Source organism: Entelurus aequoreus, linkage group LG28 (genome assembly GCF_033978785.1).
Source record: "Entelurus aequoreus isolate RoL-2023_Sb linkage group LG28, RoL_Eaeq_v1.1, whole genome shotgun sequence".
Lineage (NCBI taxonomy): Eukaryota > Metazoa > Chordata > Actinopteri > Syngnathiformes > Syngnathidae > Entelurus > Entelurus aequoreus.
This window is the reverse complement of record NC_084758.1, coordinates 5,485,990-5,501,676: the sequence shown is the minus strand read 5'-3', so window position 1 is coordinate 5,501,676 and position 15,687 is coordinate 5,485,990.

Sequence of the window (15,687 nt, the reverse complement as noted above, 5' to 3'; positions counted from 1 at the left end):
TTTAATGTCCTGCCCAGCTTCTCGGGCAAATCATATAGCAGATGTACATGCCCATATCGGCTGTTCAGATTTACTTTACAAAAGAGAAGTGTAGGATACTTCTCTTGTTGCCTTACTTGTATTTTGACTTTATTAAATGTATTTATATTATCATTTGGTGCAGCCGGGCCGGAGCAGGAGGGGATAGAAAGAGAGAAAAAGGAAGACAGAGGGGGAATTGTGGGGACAAGAGGGGGATTAGACAGAGAGACAAAAACAACAACAGCAAACAGCAAACACAACAACAACAACAACAACAGAGCAACATCAGCAAATACGACATGTACAAATATGATGGTAAAAGTAATAGCAAATAAGCAGTTAGCGAAAATTTAAAAAAAAAAAATACAGAAATGACAATGAGCATTATTACACTAAAAATGGAGCAATATGAATACCAATAGAAATAGTGCTATTGATAATAAACAATACCAGTACTTTACCTTTATTATCAACAATACAATTGTTCAAATGCAACAATACATATACGTAATGATAACTTGAGATACGAAAGAATGCAGAAAAATGGAGGGGAAGAAAGAGAAGCAACCTTAACCTTGTAGATTGTTATAGTATAAATAGGTTAAAGGCCTACTGAAACCCACTACTACCGACCACGCAGTCTGATAGTTTATATATCAATGATGAAATCTTAACATTATAACACATGCCAATACGGCCGGGTTAACTTATAAAGTGACATTTTAAATTTGCCGCTAAACTTCCGGTTCGAAACGCCTCTGCGGATGACGTATGCGCGTGACGTAGCCCGGCGAACACGGGTATGCCTTCCACATTGAAGCCGATACGAAAAAGCTCTATTTTCATTTCAGAATTCCACAGTATTCTGGACATCTGTGTTCGTGAATCTGTTTCAATCATGTTCATTGCATTATGGAGAAGGAAGCCAAGCAAGCAAAGAAGAAAGTTGTCGGTGCGAAATGGACGTATTTTTCGAACGTAGTCAGCCACAACAGTACACAGCCGGCGCTTCTTTGTTTACATTCCCGAAAGATGCAGTCAAGATGGAAGAACTCGGATAACAGAGACTCTAACCAGGAGGACTTTTGATTTGGATACACAGACGCCTGTAGAGAACTGGGACAACACAGACTCTTACCAGGATTACTTTGATTTGGATGACAAAGACGCAGACGTGCTACTGTGAGTATGCAGCTTTGGCTTTTTTTTGCGTATGTACGTAACTTTTTTAAAATATATAAGCTTTATGAACCTTGGGTTAGGTGAACGGTCTTTTGGGCTGAGTGATTGTGTGTGTTGATCATGTGTTTGAATTGTATTGGCGTGTTCTATGGAGCTAGGAGCTAGCAGAGGAGCTAGGAGCTAGCATAACACGTACCGTACCGTACGTGCGCGTCACGTACTAACTTTTTAAAAATATATAAGCTTTATGAACCTTGGGTTAGGTGAACGGTCTTTTGGGCTGAGTGATTGTGTGTGTTGATCAGGTGTTTGAATTGTATTGGCGTGTTCTATGGAGCTAGGAGCTAGCAGAGGAGCTAGGAGCTAGCATAACAAACACGCAGGTGTTATTATGCAGGATTAATTTGTGGCATATTAAATATAAGCCTGGTTGTGTTGTGGCTAATAGAGTATATATATGTCTTGTGTTTATTTACTGTTGTAGTCATTCCCAGCTGAATATCAGGTACCGTGAGTATGCAGCCTTGGCTGCTAAACATTCGATAACTTGACCGTATGTGCGCGTCACGTACGTAACTTTTTAAAAATATATAAGCTTTATGAACCTTGGGTTAGGTAAACGGTCTTTTGGGCTGAGTGATTGTGTGTGTTGATCAGGTGTTTGAATTGTATTGGCGTGTTCTATGGAGCTAGGAGCTAGCAGAGGAGCTAGGAGCTAGCATAACAAACACGCAGGTGTTTTTATGCAGGATTAATTTGTGGCATATTAAATATAAGCCTGGTTGTGTTGTGGCTAATAGAGTATATATATGTCTTGTGTTTATTTACTGTTGTAGTCATTCCCAGCTGAATATCAGGTCACCCCCGGCTCTCACAGCATCTTCCCTATCTGAATAGCTTCAACTCCCCACTAGTCCTTCACTTGCACTTTACTCATCCACAAATCTTTCATCCTCGCTCAAATTAATGGGGAAATTGTCGCTTTCTCGGTCCGAATCTCTCTCACTTCATGCGGCCATCATTGTAAACAATAGGGAACTTTGCGTATATGTTCAACTGACTACGTCACGCTACTTCCGGTAGGTGCAAGCCTTTTTTTTATCAGATACCAAAAGTTGCAATCTTTATCGTCGTTGTTCTATACTAAATCCTTTCAGCAAAAATATGGCAATATCGCGAAATGATCAAGTATGACACATAGAATAGATCTGCTATCCCCGTTTAAATAAAAAAAATTCATTTCAGTAGGCCTTTAAGCTTTGTCAGTGTGCCATGTGTTATACCCAGTTTACCCTAGGGCAACAACGTTAATATATGTTTGATGAAACGTGATTATGTGCATGGGTGTATGTGTGCATATGTACTTGTATATGTACAGTATGTGTATGTGTGCTTGTACAGTGAATGTATATGTACAGTATGTGTATATGTGTGTACAGCGAATGTATATGTACAGTATGTGTATACAGTATGTGTGTTTGAACAGTGAATGTATATGTACAGTATGTGTATACAGTATGTGTGTTTGAACAGTGAATGTATATGTACAGTATGTGTAAATGTGGGTTTGTACAGTGAATGTATATGTACAGTATATGTATGTGTGTGTTTGTACAGTGAATGTATATGTACAGTATATGTATGTGTGTGTTTGTACAGTGAATGTATGTGTAGAATGTGTATGTGTGTGTTTGTACAGTGAATGTATATGTACAGTATGTGTATATGTATGTTTTTACAGTGAATGTATATGTACAGTATGTGTATATGTATGTTTGTACAGTGAATGTATATGTACAGTATGTGTATACAGTATGTTTGTATAATGAATGTGCGTGTGGATGTACGAACTTTGAGTGTGTAAATATGTACTGTATTTATTTGTATATGTATGTGGGAGCGTAGGTACCTATGTATGTGTGTATGTATGTGTGTGAGTATATGTGAATTTGCATGTACAATACATTTGACTCCCAGTGTGTGCGGGAGCCAGAGTACGGCCCCAGCCTCCCCGAGAACCCATCCCACAAACAGTAGGTGTGGTGCCCAGGGAACCAGGGGCCACCGCCCCCACGCCGCCAAGCCGGACAGCGACAGGAACCCCAGAGCCTGGCCCACCGTGCCGCCCACAAGGGCCAGCAGCAGGCCGCAGACAGACACACCCGGCAGAGGACAAGGCACGAGAAAAGCAGGGGGCAGCCAGACCCCAAGCCAGCGAGAGACCACACCCCACACGGACAGAAAGGCGGGACGCCCCGCCCGAGGGGCCCGGAGACCCCCGCAACCGGACGGGAAGACCGCCCCCGCCCCACCGGCAACAGGGCCCCCACGAGCCCCCCCCCCCCCCCGGAGAGCGCGGCGAGGCCAGCCCACGGCCACCCCACCCAAGCCGGCCGCCACAGGACCACCCAACACGGGGCCACAGGAACCACCCACCCCACCCGCAGGGACCCCAACGATGGAGATGGAACAACCAGCAACCGCCCCGCGTCAAGTTAAATTAAATTAAATTAAATTGGACATGTAAGTGTCAAAAAGACAAGCAAAAGAGGTTGGTAAAAATAAAATAAAGTTAAATTAAATTAAATTAATTTACATTAATTTAAGTTTCCTTCCTGAAGCTTCTTTTTGGAACTACCTCAGGTTGAAAAATGTTCCCAAGAAGAATGTTGTTGACGAAACGTGATTTTTCACGTTTCGTGTGTCGGGTAAAAGGACTTACTTTTACACTTGCATGCCAACGTTCCTTCCTCTTGAAAGTCGTGTGGTTTGAAAGGAAAACGCTAGAAAGGAGAGCGCCGGTTTCTTCCAATGTGATTCCGCCACAGGACCTGGCCCCGCCCATCACTGGCGATTCAGAGGCGGCGTCGGCGTGCCTCAGAAGGGAGTTTTTTACCTGCTTGTGAGACACGAGCGTGTAAAAGCGGCGCCGGGAAGCCTGATGGACGCCGGGGGGAAGGGGAGGAGGGTGGGGGGAAGGTGTCAGACGGAACGCGGCGCACGGCGCTGACAGCCGCCAGCTTTGTCGAGCACGCCGGCAGAACAAAGCACCCGCCCCGAAGACGCTCATCTCTCGGTGACGACCTCGGCAAGCACGCCGCTGAAGCTCCGCCTCCGAGGGAGGAAGTGAAGACAGCGCCTTGGCATTGGCGCGCTCGTAAACCGGGGACCGGCATTTAGGAAACTGAAATAAACACTCTGTGGAGGGAGGTGGTGGCCAGCGCGCTTGCAGGAGCAAAGGTCACCCGCCGCTGTTCTATGGTGCTGAGGACGGGCACCGTCGGATAGGGGCGGGGCATGTGCTGACCGGCGAGACACAGCTGGCAGGTAAACTATTAAACCTTTGTCAACTCTGGCGTATGTATCAGTGGAACGGCGAGCACGCGACTTCTACACACTCGTTTATATGTCTGCAGGCCACATCGCCAACTACTGGCTGGCGTACAGACTGCAGCCATTTTTTTATTTACATTTTTTCAACCTGCATTGTCGTTTAAAATAGAGATCGACAAATGTGTTTTTTTCAGGACCGATACCGATAACCGATTATTAGGAGTCAAGGAGGTGGATAAGAGATATTTGAAGCAAAATTAATTTGCATAAAAGTTATTATATGTCAGTAAAGATCTGAACTAGGCTTTAGGTTGTTTTTCAAACATTATTTTTTAGGTAATGTGGGACCAGTTTTTGTGGTTAATTGATCATTTATCATCAAAAAACATTTTATTACATGTGTCCAAGGGAACATTAACGTTTTATTTCTAAATATGGAAAATCTCCTGGAAAATTGGTCAAAATAGGCAGAAGTGCCGTTCCAAGTTCAAGCCGTCCGTAGCGTTTCTACCCGTACAGTTTCTTCATTCATCACTCCAAGCAACCTTTGTAAGTTTTACAATATAACTAAAAACTATTCTTACTTACTAAGTAGGAGGGTTTTCATGCATATTTGTACCTGCTATCATAAAGTAATCAGGCTGGCATTGCTCACATTAGCTAATATGCTAACAGGTTTCTGTGTTCGTATTATTAACTTACAATGGCCATTCTTTTTTTATTGTTTCACTTTCACAAATTCCTCAGTAAATTCACCAAAACGTCACCGTGGAGTTATTGAGTTGGTTTAGCTGATTGATTGATCATGACAATGACTTCTGTTTTGTTTGATCAGCCGTTTTACTGCCCTGTTTGGAAACAATGAAGGTATGTAGATAAACATTCTGTGTAAATAACTCATTTCACAACATATATATCTGTCCGGTGCGACTTATATATGGAAAAATAGTCTTGTTTTTTCTAAGATTCAGTGGGTGTGGCTTATATACCGGTCGCCTCTGTAGTCCGGAACATACCGTATATGTCAGTAAACATCTGGACAAGGCTTTAAGTTGTTTTTTGAACCTTTTTTTTAGGTAAGGTGGGACCAAGTAGTGAACATAATGTTTGATGTTGTGTTTAATTATCATCAAAAAAACATTTTATTACGTTTATTACGTTTTATTACATTTTATTTCTAAATATGGAACATTTCCTGGGAAAATTGGTCAAAATATGAAATTTCTCTATGACATTTCTCCAAATTATACACTTTTATAACTTTTTTTTAAAACATTCTAATGTTTCCTCCCGAAATATTGTCAACATTTAAATAACTTTAAATTATACTTGAGACATTTTTCAAAATTACTTCCAAGATGTTACAGAAAGTATGAGAATGTGTGAGCTGCTGCCTGCTTTTCTTGACTTATATAATCATCTCACATTTGTCAAGATATTTAAACAAAATGTGCATTTTTTTGTCAGATATTTCCATCTCCGTCGCGATATGTGATCGAACGACGGAACATGAAACTGGTGGCGCTCCTTTAATGAACCCACGCTCTGATTGTTGCTTGTCGAGCGACTCCATTGCAATATTATGATAAAAGTTGGAATTTTACTCAATAACAGTCGCAATTTTACAAGAAAAGCTTAAAATGTTGTCAATTTTATGAAAAGAGTTGTCATTTTACTCGACAAAAGTCACAATTTTATAAGAAAACTTTAAAATGTTGGCAATATTATAATAATAATTGCAATTTTACTTGGCAAAATTAGGACAAAAGTCATCATTTTACTCAAAAAATGTCACAATTTTACAAGAACAAAAAAAAAAAAAATGGCAATATTGTGATAAAAGTCAGAATTTTATATGACAAATGTCACCATTTTGCATTAAAAAGTAATAATTTCACATAAAAGTAATAATTTTAAAAGAAACTATCGCAATATTACAGAAACAGAAAGAATATGATAGATATTTCCATCTTCGTCGCGTTATTTGATCGAACGACGGAACATGAAACTGGTGGCGCTCATTTAATGAACCCACGCTCAGACTGTTGCTTGTTGAGCGACTCCATTGCTGCGGTGAACAAAAACAAACAAAAAAAAAATAAACAGGAGGAAGATACCAGGAAAGAAGGACACAAACTGGATTCCCCGGCAACAATTTGAAGTTTTGACAGGTTTAGAAACGGAGACGCAGACCGGAGAAGAATTCTCTCAAGAAACTGAAATAAATGCCCTGTAAGATATCACTTTAAGTTGTAAAAAAAAAAAAATTACAACTAAAATAAAATAAAAAAAGGACTAAAAGCAGTATTTTTCTCACAATGTGTCGACTTTTTCATACAAAATTGGGAACAATTTCTCATATTCTTTCTGTTTCTGTAATATTGCAATTTTTTCTCGTAAAATTGCTACTTTTTTATGTCAAATTATTACTTTTTAATGCAAAATGGTGACATTTGTCATATAAAATTCAGAATTTTCTCACAATATTGCCAATTTGTTCTTGTAAAATAGTGACATTTTTTGAGTAAAATTATGACTTTTGTCATCATTTTGCCAAGTAAAGTGCAATTATTATTATAATGTTGCCAACATTTTAACAGTTTTCTTATAAAATTGTGACTTTTGTCGAGTAAAATTCGACTCTTCATAAAATTGCCAACATTTTAAGGTTTTCTTGTAAAATTGCGACTGTTATGGAGTAAAATTCCAACTTTTATCATAATTATTGCAATGAGTCACTCGACAAGCAACAGTCGGAGAGTGGGTTCAATAAAGGAGCGCCACCTAGTTTCATGTTCCATCATTCGATCAAATAACGAGACAGAGATGGAAATATCTGACAAAAAATGCAAACTTTGTGTAAATATCTTCACAAATGTGAGATGATTATACTAGTCAAGAAAAGCAGGCAGCAGCTCACACATTCTCATACTTTCTGTAACATCCAGGAATAATGATTTCATTTTAATTGGGAACCATTTCTCATATTCTTTCTCTGTTTCTGTAAATATTGCGATAGTTTCTCTCCTAAAATTATTACTTCTTTATGTCAAATTATTACTTTTTAATGCAAAAAATGGTGACATTTGTCATGTAAAATTCAGACTTTTCTCACAATATTGCCAATTTTTTTTGTTGTTCTTGTAAAATTGTGACATTTTTTGAGTAAAATTGCATTTATTATTATTATAATATTGCCAACATTTTAAAGTTTTCTTGTAATTTTACTCGACAAAAGTCACAATTTTATCAGAAAACTTTAAAATTTTGACTTGTGTTGAGTAAAATTAAAACATGTATTATAATACCACCAAAATTCTAAGTTCTTCTTGTGAAATTGTGACCTTTTTCTTGTGAAATTCCAACTCATTTTTCACAACAAGCTTTTTTATATTTGCATAGTATGTATATATTATTCATGTCGTAAATACACTTCTTTATAAAAAAAAATATATATATACCTGTATATATAAAAAAAGCCGATACCAATTAAAAAAAAAATGCTGACACAATAAATGTAAAAAATGGCAAATATCGGTGTAGATAATCACTCCATTTTTAGGTTTTTTAAAATCGGGTTTTACTTGAGTTTTCTTGCCTCGTTTTTAAAAGCGCCAAGTCCGCATGGGAACAAAAAGTCTGAATGTTTCCAACCAAAACGACGCCATCTTGTCAGTAGAGACTCATCTTCAAATCCCTCCAGAACGTGACCCTTTGGCCCCGCCCCCTCACCCCCTCACCCCCCGCCGTGCGCACACCGGACGTGGACGCGGTCCAGCGCTAATCCGGCCCGAATGGAGAATTAGCATAAACGCTTGGCGTCGCCGTGTGGCATTGTTGTATTGTGTAGCACGCCACCTCCGGGTTACAATCTGGCACCGAGGACGCTCTGGCACCGGAAACCGGGGAGTCCGGGCTCCCTCAGGCCCGACTAGTCAGGCAGGACGCTAGACAGGAAGTGAGAAGCAATAATTGACCTGTTTAGTGTTAATTGGACATTTTACATGCAAGTACTTGTAATCCGATACTTATTCTCCTGATATCGCACCAATACCCGATATCAATATCAGACCGGGATATCCGTCATTTTTATTAGTTTTATTCAAAAAATAATAATTAAATAATAATAATAATAATAATAATAATAATAAAAAAACATTAAAATAAAAAATAAAAAAGTAAATACTGTTTTTTTAATATAAAAAAAAAAAAAAAAGTAAATACAATAAAATAAAAAATAATAAAAAGATAAAATAAAATAAAATACAAATAAATATAAAAAAATAAATACAAATAAAAATCTAAATAAAAATAAAAGTAAAAAAAAACATTTAATTATTTTTCATCATTATAATTTTTATATCTATATCTATCTATCTATCTATCTATCTATCTATCTATATATATATATATATATATATATATAATAAAAAAAAACATTAAAATAAATAGAAAAAAACATGGAATAAAAAATAAATAAATAAATACAATAAAATAAAAAATAAAAAAAAGATAAAATAAAATAAAAATACAAATAAACATAAAAAATAAATACAAATTAAAATCTAAATAAGCTTAACATTTTGGCAATTTTATGAAAAGAGTGGTAAATTTACTCGAAAAAAGTCACAATTTTATAAGAAAACTTTAAAATGTTGGCAATATTATGATAATAATAGCAATTTTACTTGGCAAAATTATGACAAAAGTCATTTTACTCCAAAAATTTCACAATTTTACAAGAACAACAAAAAAAAATTGGCAATATTGTGATAAAAGTCAGAATTTCGTATGACAAATGTCACCATTTTGCATGAAAAAGTAATGATTCTACATGAAAAAGTAATAATTTTACGAGAAAATATTGCAATATTACAGAAACAGAAAGAATATGAGAAATTGTCCCCAATTTTCTAAGAAAAAATTTGACACATTGTGAGAAAAAGACTGCTTTTAGTTTAGTTCTTTTTTTTCTAATTGGTTTTTAATCTTCATTATTTACTTCAAGTTATTACAGTATGTCTCTATATACATATTTATTTACTTTTTTTTTATTAATTTAGGCCAAAGGGGGCGCATTTCAATTTCTTATCCACACTTGTTATTTCATATGTTGACCAGAGGGGGAGCACTATTAAAAGCGACACACAGTCAATTTGAAAAATCCCTCCTTTTTGGGACCGCCCTCATTTTGATGGATGTCACCAGCAGGGGTGCAAATGAGATTTTTAGTTTTTTGTGATGTGCTTAAGGCCGATGACAAAGGAGTCAGGGACCACAGATGGCCCCTGTGCCGCACTTTGGGCAACCCAGCTGTAGAAGCTAACTGTTAATGGCCACTATAGTCTTAGTAGCGTAGTGTATGTGTTCATCCTATGCTCACATATGGCTTGTCTTACGTCAGCACCGGAACTCGTAAAAAAGTTTTTTCCGGGGCTGAACAGGGAAGTCCTTCTTTATCTTGTTTTATCATATATTGCTGCCTTTGCACCTGTCAATGTTTACTTTTGTACGCACATTACATCAACAAAAAAAATCCTGACTTTGGAGCAATGTTCACGGACTCTAGTATTTGGCTCTCTATTAGATGCAATGTTATTGGGACCATGATTTATGTCATCACTTGTTCACACCTCCTCATATGGAAGATTCTTTTCCTTCTTCGCGTCTCAAGAAGGGCGGGAATACAAGAACACACACACACACACACACACACACACAAAACGTGTCTCAATTGTGTAGGTAAATAAAATATAAATGTGACTTCATGTGCTACTCACCACGCTCATCTATGTGTAAGTCTCACCGTGTGTGTGCGTGAGTGTGTGTGTGTGTGTGTGTGTGTGTGAGAGAGAGGTGGTTATTTGTGATTGATGTGTAAAATGTTGCACTTCATAAACGCTTCCGGGGAAAAGATAACGATGGGAAGAGGATGGAGGCGGGCAGATGTGTGTGTGTGTGTGTGTGTGTAGGGGGGGGGGTGGTGTTGCGGCCTGGACGGCGGTTGGCAGAGTGGGGGCGCCACTGGGGAGGGTGAGTGATGGCGAGGCGATCGGGTTTTAGGAAGGCGGAGGAGTCTGTATTCGCCCTAATCTGTTTACTCTGCAATTTGTGTTTTCACAGCGAGTCCATTCATTCTGCTTAACCTGACACTTCACTCACCCACAGGAAGTGTGTGTGTAAGTGTGTGTGTGTGAGGGAGACAAATCTCATTTAAGCCTACTTTTACAGACATGTGTGTGTGTGCTGCTTTACTTCCTGCCTCTTTGTAATATTCTCTTCATTTGTGCATGCATGAGGTCTCATTTGCTGTCATTGTGAGTACATCCATCTCAAACTGTGTGTGTGTGTGTGTGTGTGTGTGTGTGTGTGTGTGTGTGTGTGTCCATTAGCAAGGTGGGGCTGTAATTACCCGGCGGTAAAGCCATTAGCGGTGGCAGCAAACAGACCTCACTTCCTGCTGGTCCTCGCAGGAGACACAAAAACTACCAGTGAAGTTCATCAGAAAACACATTTTTAGTCCAACGTAATCGTCTCCGATACCAAACGACGCGGCAAGCGTTATTAAATGATGCAAAAATGGTTGCCATTTTGTCGCTATATGGTGACTAATAAAATAAACGTCAATCAGTGGCCATTAACTGTACATCAATGTCAATGCAAGCACAGCGTTCACTTATATGACCCATTCCAAACAACCTCCCCTAGTCATGGTGCAGAAAAAAAAAATCAACCGGCACGAAAAAATCAACAAACACGGTCACACATAACATCCTTTTCATTTAACTTTGTAGATATTGTAAAAAAAACAACAACTTCCAATCAGCATAAAATTAAAAAAAATACGAATCTAAACTATGCACATTTTTTGTTTTTGATATAATATACAAATAGTCAGCGGTCTGATTGTTGCCATTTTGTCGCCAGTTGGTGACTAATAAAATAAACTTCAATCAGTGGCCATTAACTGTACATCAATGTCAATGCAAGCACAGCGTTCACTTATATGACCCATTCCAAACAACCTCCCCTAGTCATGGTGCCGAAAAAAAATTCAACCGGTACGAACAAATCAACAAACACGGTCACACATAACATCCTGCTCATTTAACTTTGTAGGTATTGTAAAAAAAACAAAAAAACTTCCAATCAGCATAAAATAAAAAAAATTGAAAATCTAAACTACGCGCATTTGAACCCAAAAATAAGCAGTTTGGCCGGGTGCTGTTTTTGAAATAATATACAAATAGTCAGCAGTCTGATTGTTGCCATTTTGTCACCAGTTGGTGACTAATAAAATAAACTTCAGTCAGTGGCCATTAATTGTAAATAAATGTGTATAGATGCACAGCGTTCACTTATATGACCCATTCCAAACAACCTCCCCTAGTCATGGTGCAGAAAAAAAAATTCAACCAGCACAAAAAAAATCAACAAACACTGTCACACATAACATCCTGCTCATTTGACTTTGTAGATATTGTAAAACAAAAACAAAAAAATTCCAATCAGCATAAAATAAAAAAATAGACATCTAAACTACGCGCATTTGAATAAAAAAATAAGCAGTTTGGCTGGGTGCTGTTTTTGATATAATATACAAATAGTCAGCGGTCTGATTGTTGCCATTTTGTCGCCAGTTGGTGACTAATAAAATAAACTTCAGTCAGTGGCCATTAATTGTAAATAAATGTGTATAGATGCACAGCGTTCATTTATATGACCCATTCCAAACAACCTCCCCTAGTCATGGTGCAGAAAAAAAAATTCAACCGGCACAAAAAAAATCAACAAACACGATCACACATAACATCCTGCTCATTGAACTTTGTAGATATTGTAAAAAAAAAACCCAACAACTTCCAATCAGCATAAAATTGAAAAAATACAAATCTAAACTTAGCACATTTTTCGTTTTTGATATAATATACAAATAGTCAGCGGTCTGATTGTTGCCATTTTGTCGCCAGTTGGTGACTAATAAAATAAACTTCAGTCAGTGGCCATTAATTGTAAATAAATGTGTATAGATGCACAGCGTTCACTTATATGACCCATTTCAAACAACCTCCCCTAGTCATGGTGCAGAAAAAAAAATTCAAACAGCACAAAAAAATCAACAAACACTGTCACACATAACATCCTGCTCATTTAACTTTGTAGATATTGTAAAAAAAAAAAAAAAAAATTCCAATCAGCATAAAATAAAAAATAAACATCTAAACTACGCGCATTTGAATTAAAAAAAAAAGCAGTTTGGCCGGGTGCTGTTTTTGATATAATATACAAATAGTCAGCGGTCTGATTGTTGCCATTTTGTCGCCAGTTGGTGACTAATAAAATAAAATTCAGTTAGTGGCCATTAATTGTAAATAAATGTGTATAGATGCACAGCGTTCACTTATATGACTCATTCCAAACAACCTCCCCTAGTCATGGTGCAGAAAAAAAAATTCAACCGGCACAAAAAAAATCAACAAACACAGTCACACATAACATCTTGCTCATTTAACTTTGTAGATATTGTAAAAAAAACTACTTCCAATCAGCATAAAATAAAAAAAATAAAACATCTAAACTACGCGCATTTAAATCCAAAAATAAGCAGTTTGGCCGGGTGCTGTTTTTGATATAATATACAAATAGTCAGCGGTCTGATTGTTGCCATTTTGTCACCAGTTGGTGACTAATAAAATAAACTTCAGTCAGTGGCCATTAATTGTAAATAAATGTGTATAGATGCACAGCGTTCACTTATATGACCCATTCCAAACAACCTCCCCTAGTCATGGTGCAGAAAAAAAAATTCAACCGGCACAAAAAAATCAACAAACACGATCACACATAACATCCTGCTCATTTAACTTTGTAGATATTGTAAAAAAAAACAACTTCCAATCAGCATTAAATAAAAAAAATAAAACATCTAAACTACGCGCATTTAAATCCAAAAATAAGCAGTTTTGCCCGGGTGCTGTTTTCATATAATATACAAATAGTCAGCGGTCTGATTGTTGCCATTTTGTTGCCAGTTGGTGACTAATAAAATAAACTTCAGTCAGTGGCCATTAATTGTAAATAAATGTGTATAGATGCACAGCGTTCACTTATATGACCCATTCCAAACAACCTCCCTTAGTCATGGTGCAGAAAAAAAGATTCAACCGGCACAAAAAAAATCAACAAACACAGTCACACATAACATCCTGCTCATTTAACTTTGTAGATATTGTAAAAAAAACTACTTCCAATCAGCATAAAATAAAAAAAATAAAACATCTAAACTACGCGCATTTAAATCCAAAAATAAGCAGTTTTGCCCGGGTGCTGTTTTGATATAATATACAAATAGTCAGCGGTCTGATTGTTGCCATTTTGTCGCCAGTTGGTGACTAATAAAATAAACTTCAGTCAGTGGCCATTAATTGTAAATAAATGTGTATTGATGCACAGCGTTCACTTATATGACCCATTCCAAACAACCTCCCCTAGTCATGGTGCAGAAAAAAAAATTCAACCGGCACAAAAAAAATCAACAAACACAGTCACACATAACATCTTGCTCATTTAACTTTGTAGATATTGTAAAAAAAAACAACTTCCAATCAGCATTAAATAAAAAAAATAAAACATCTAAACTACGCGCATTTAAATAAAAAAATAAGCAGTTTTGCCCGGGTGCTGTTTTCATATAATATACAAATAGTCAGCGGTCTGATTGTTGCCATTTTGTCGCCAGTTGGTGACTAATAAAATAAACTTCAGTCAGTGGCCATTAATTGTAAATAAATGTGTATAGATGCACAGCGTTCACCTATATGACCCATTCCAAACAACCTCCCCTAGTCATGGTGCAGAAAAAAAGATTCAACCGGCACAAAAAAAATCAACAAACACAGTCACACATAACATCCTGCTCATTTAACTTTGTAGATATTGTAAAAAAAAAACTACTTCCAATCAGCATAAAATAAAAAAAATAAAACATCTAAACTACGCGCATTTAAATCCAAAAATAAGCAGTTTTGCCCGGGTGCTGTTTTGATATAATATACAAATAGTCAGCGGTCTGATTGTTGCCATTTTGTCGCCAGTTGGTGACTAATAAAATAAACTTCAGTCAGTGGCCATTAATTGTAAATAAATGTGTATTGATGCACAGCGTTCACTTATATGACCCATTCCAAACAACCTCCCCTAGTCATGGTGCAGAAAAAAAAATTCAACCGGCACAAAAAAATCAACAAACACGATCACACATAACATCCTGCTCATTTAACTTTGTAGATATTGTAAAAAAAAAACAACTTCCAATCAGCATTAAATAAAAAAAATAAAACATCTAAACTACGCGCATTTAAATAAAAAAATAAGCAGTTTTGCCCGGGTGCTGTTTTCATATAATATTCAAATAGTCAGCGGTCTGATTGTTGCCATTTTGCCGCCAGTTGGTGACTAATAAAATAAACTTCAGTCAGTGGCCATTAATTGTAAATAAATGTGTATAGATGCACAGCGTTCACTTATATGACCCATTCCAAACAACCTCCCCTAGTCATGGTGAAGAAAAAAAAATTCAACCAGCAAAAAAATAAATTAATGAACACGGTCACACATAACATCCTGCTCATTGAACTTTGTAGATATTGTAAAAAAAAAAGTCCAATCAGCATTAAGAAAAAAAAAATCTAAACTATACACATTTAAATCTAAAAATAAGCAGTTTGGCCGGGTGCTGTTTTCATATAGTATACAAATAGTCAGCAGTCTGATTGTGAGAAAGAAAAAAAAGAAGGAAAAATAAATAAATAAATAAATAATAATAATAATAATGCAGAGTACAACCTCCGTTTGTTGGTTCGGAAAGGGAAAAGTTTGTACGGTGAAGCAAACGTCTCCATAAGAAACAATGGGAATATGAATAATTGGTTCCAGCGTTTAGTGAAGGTTAGTACACAAAGTAGAGTACTACACAGTACTGTGTATCAAACTGACAGAACAGGGATGTGATGGATACACTTTATAGTTATTAACAAGACAAGACGACCAGTTGAACTGCCCTGTCATGCAGATGTCCCTTTGGGTGCCCTCACAAACGATCAGTAATCACACACATACCAAACGTTAACAACCATGTTGCTACAATGATTA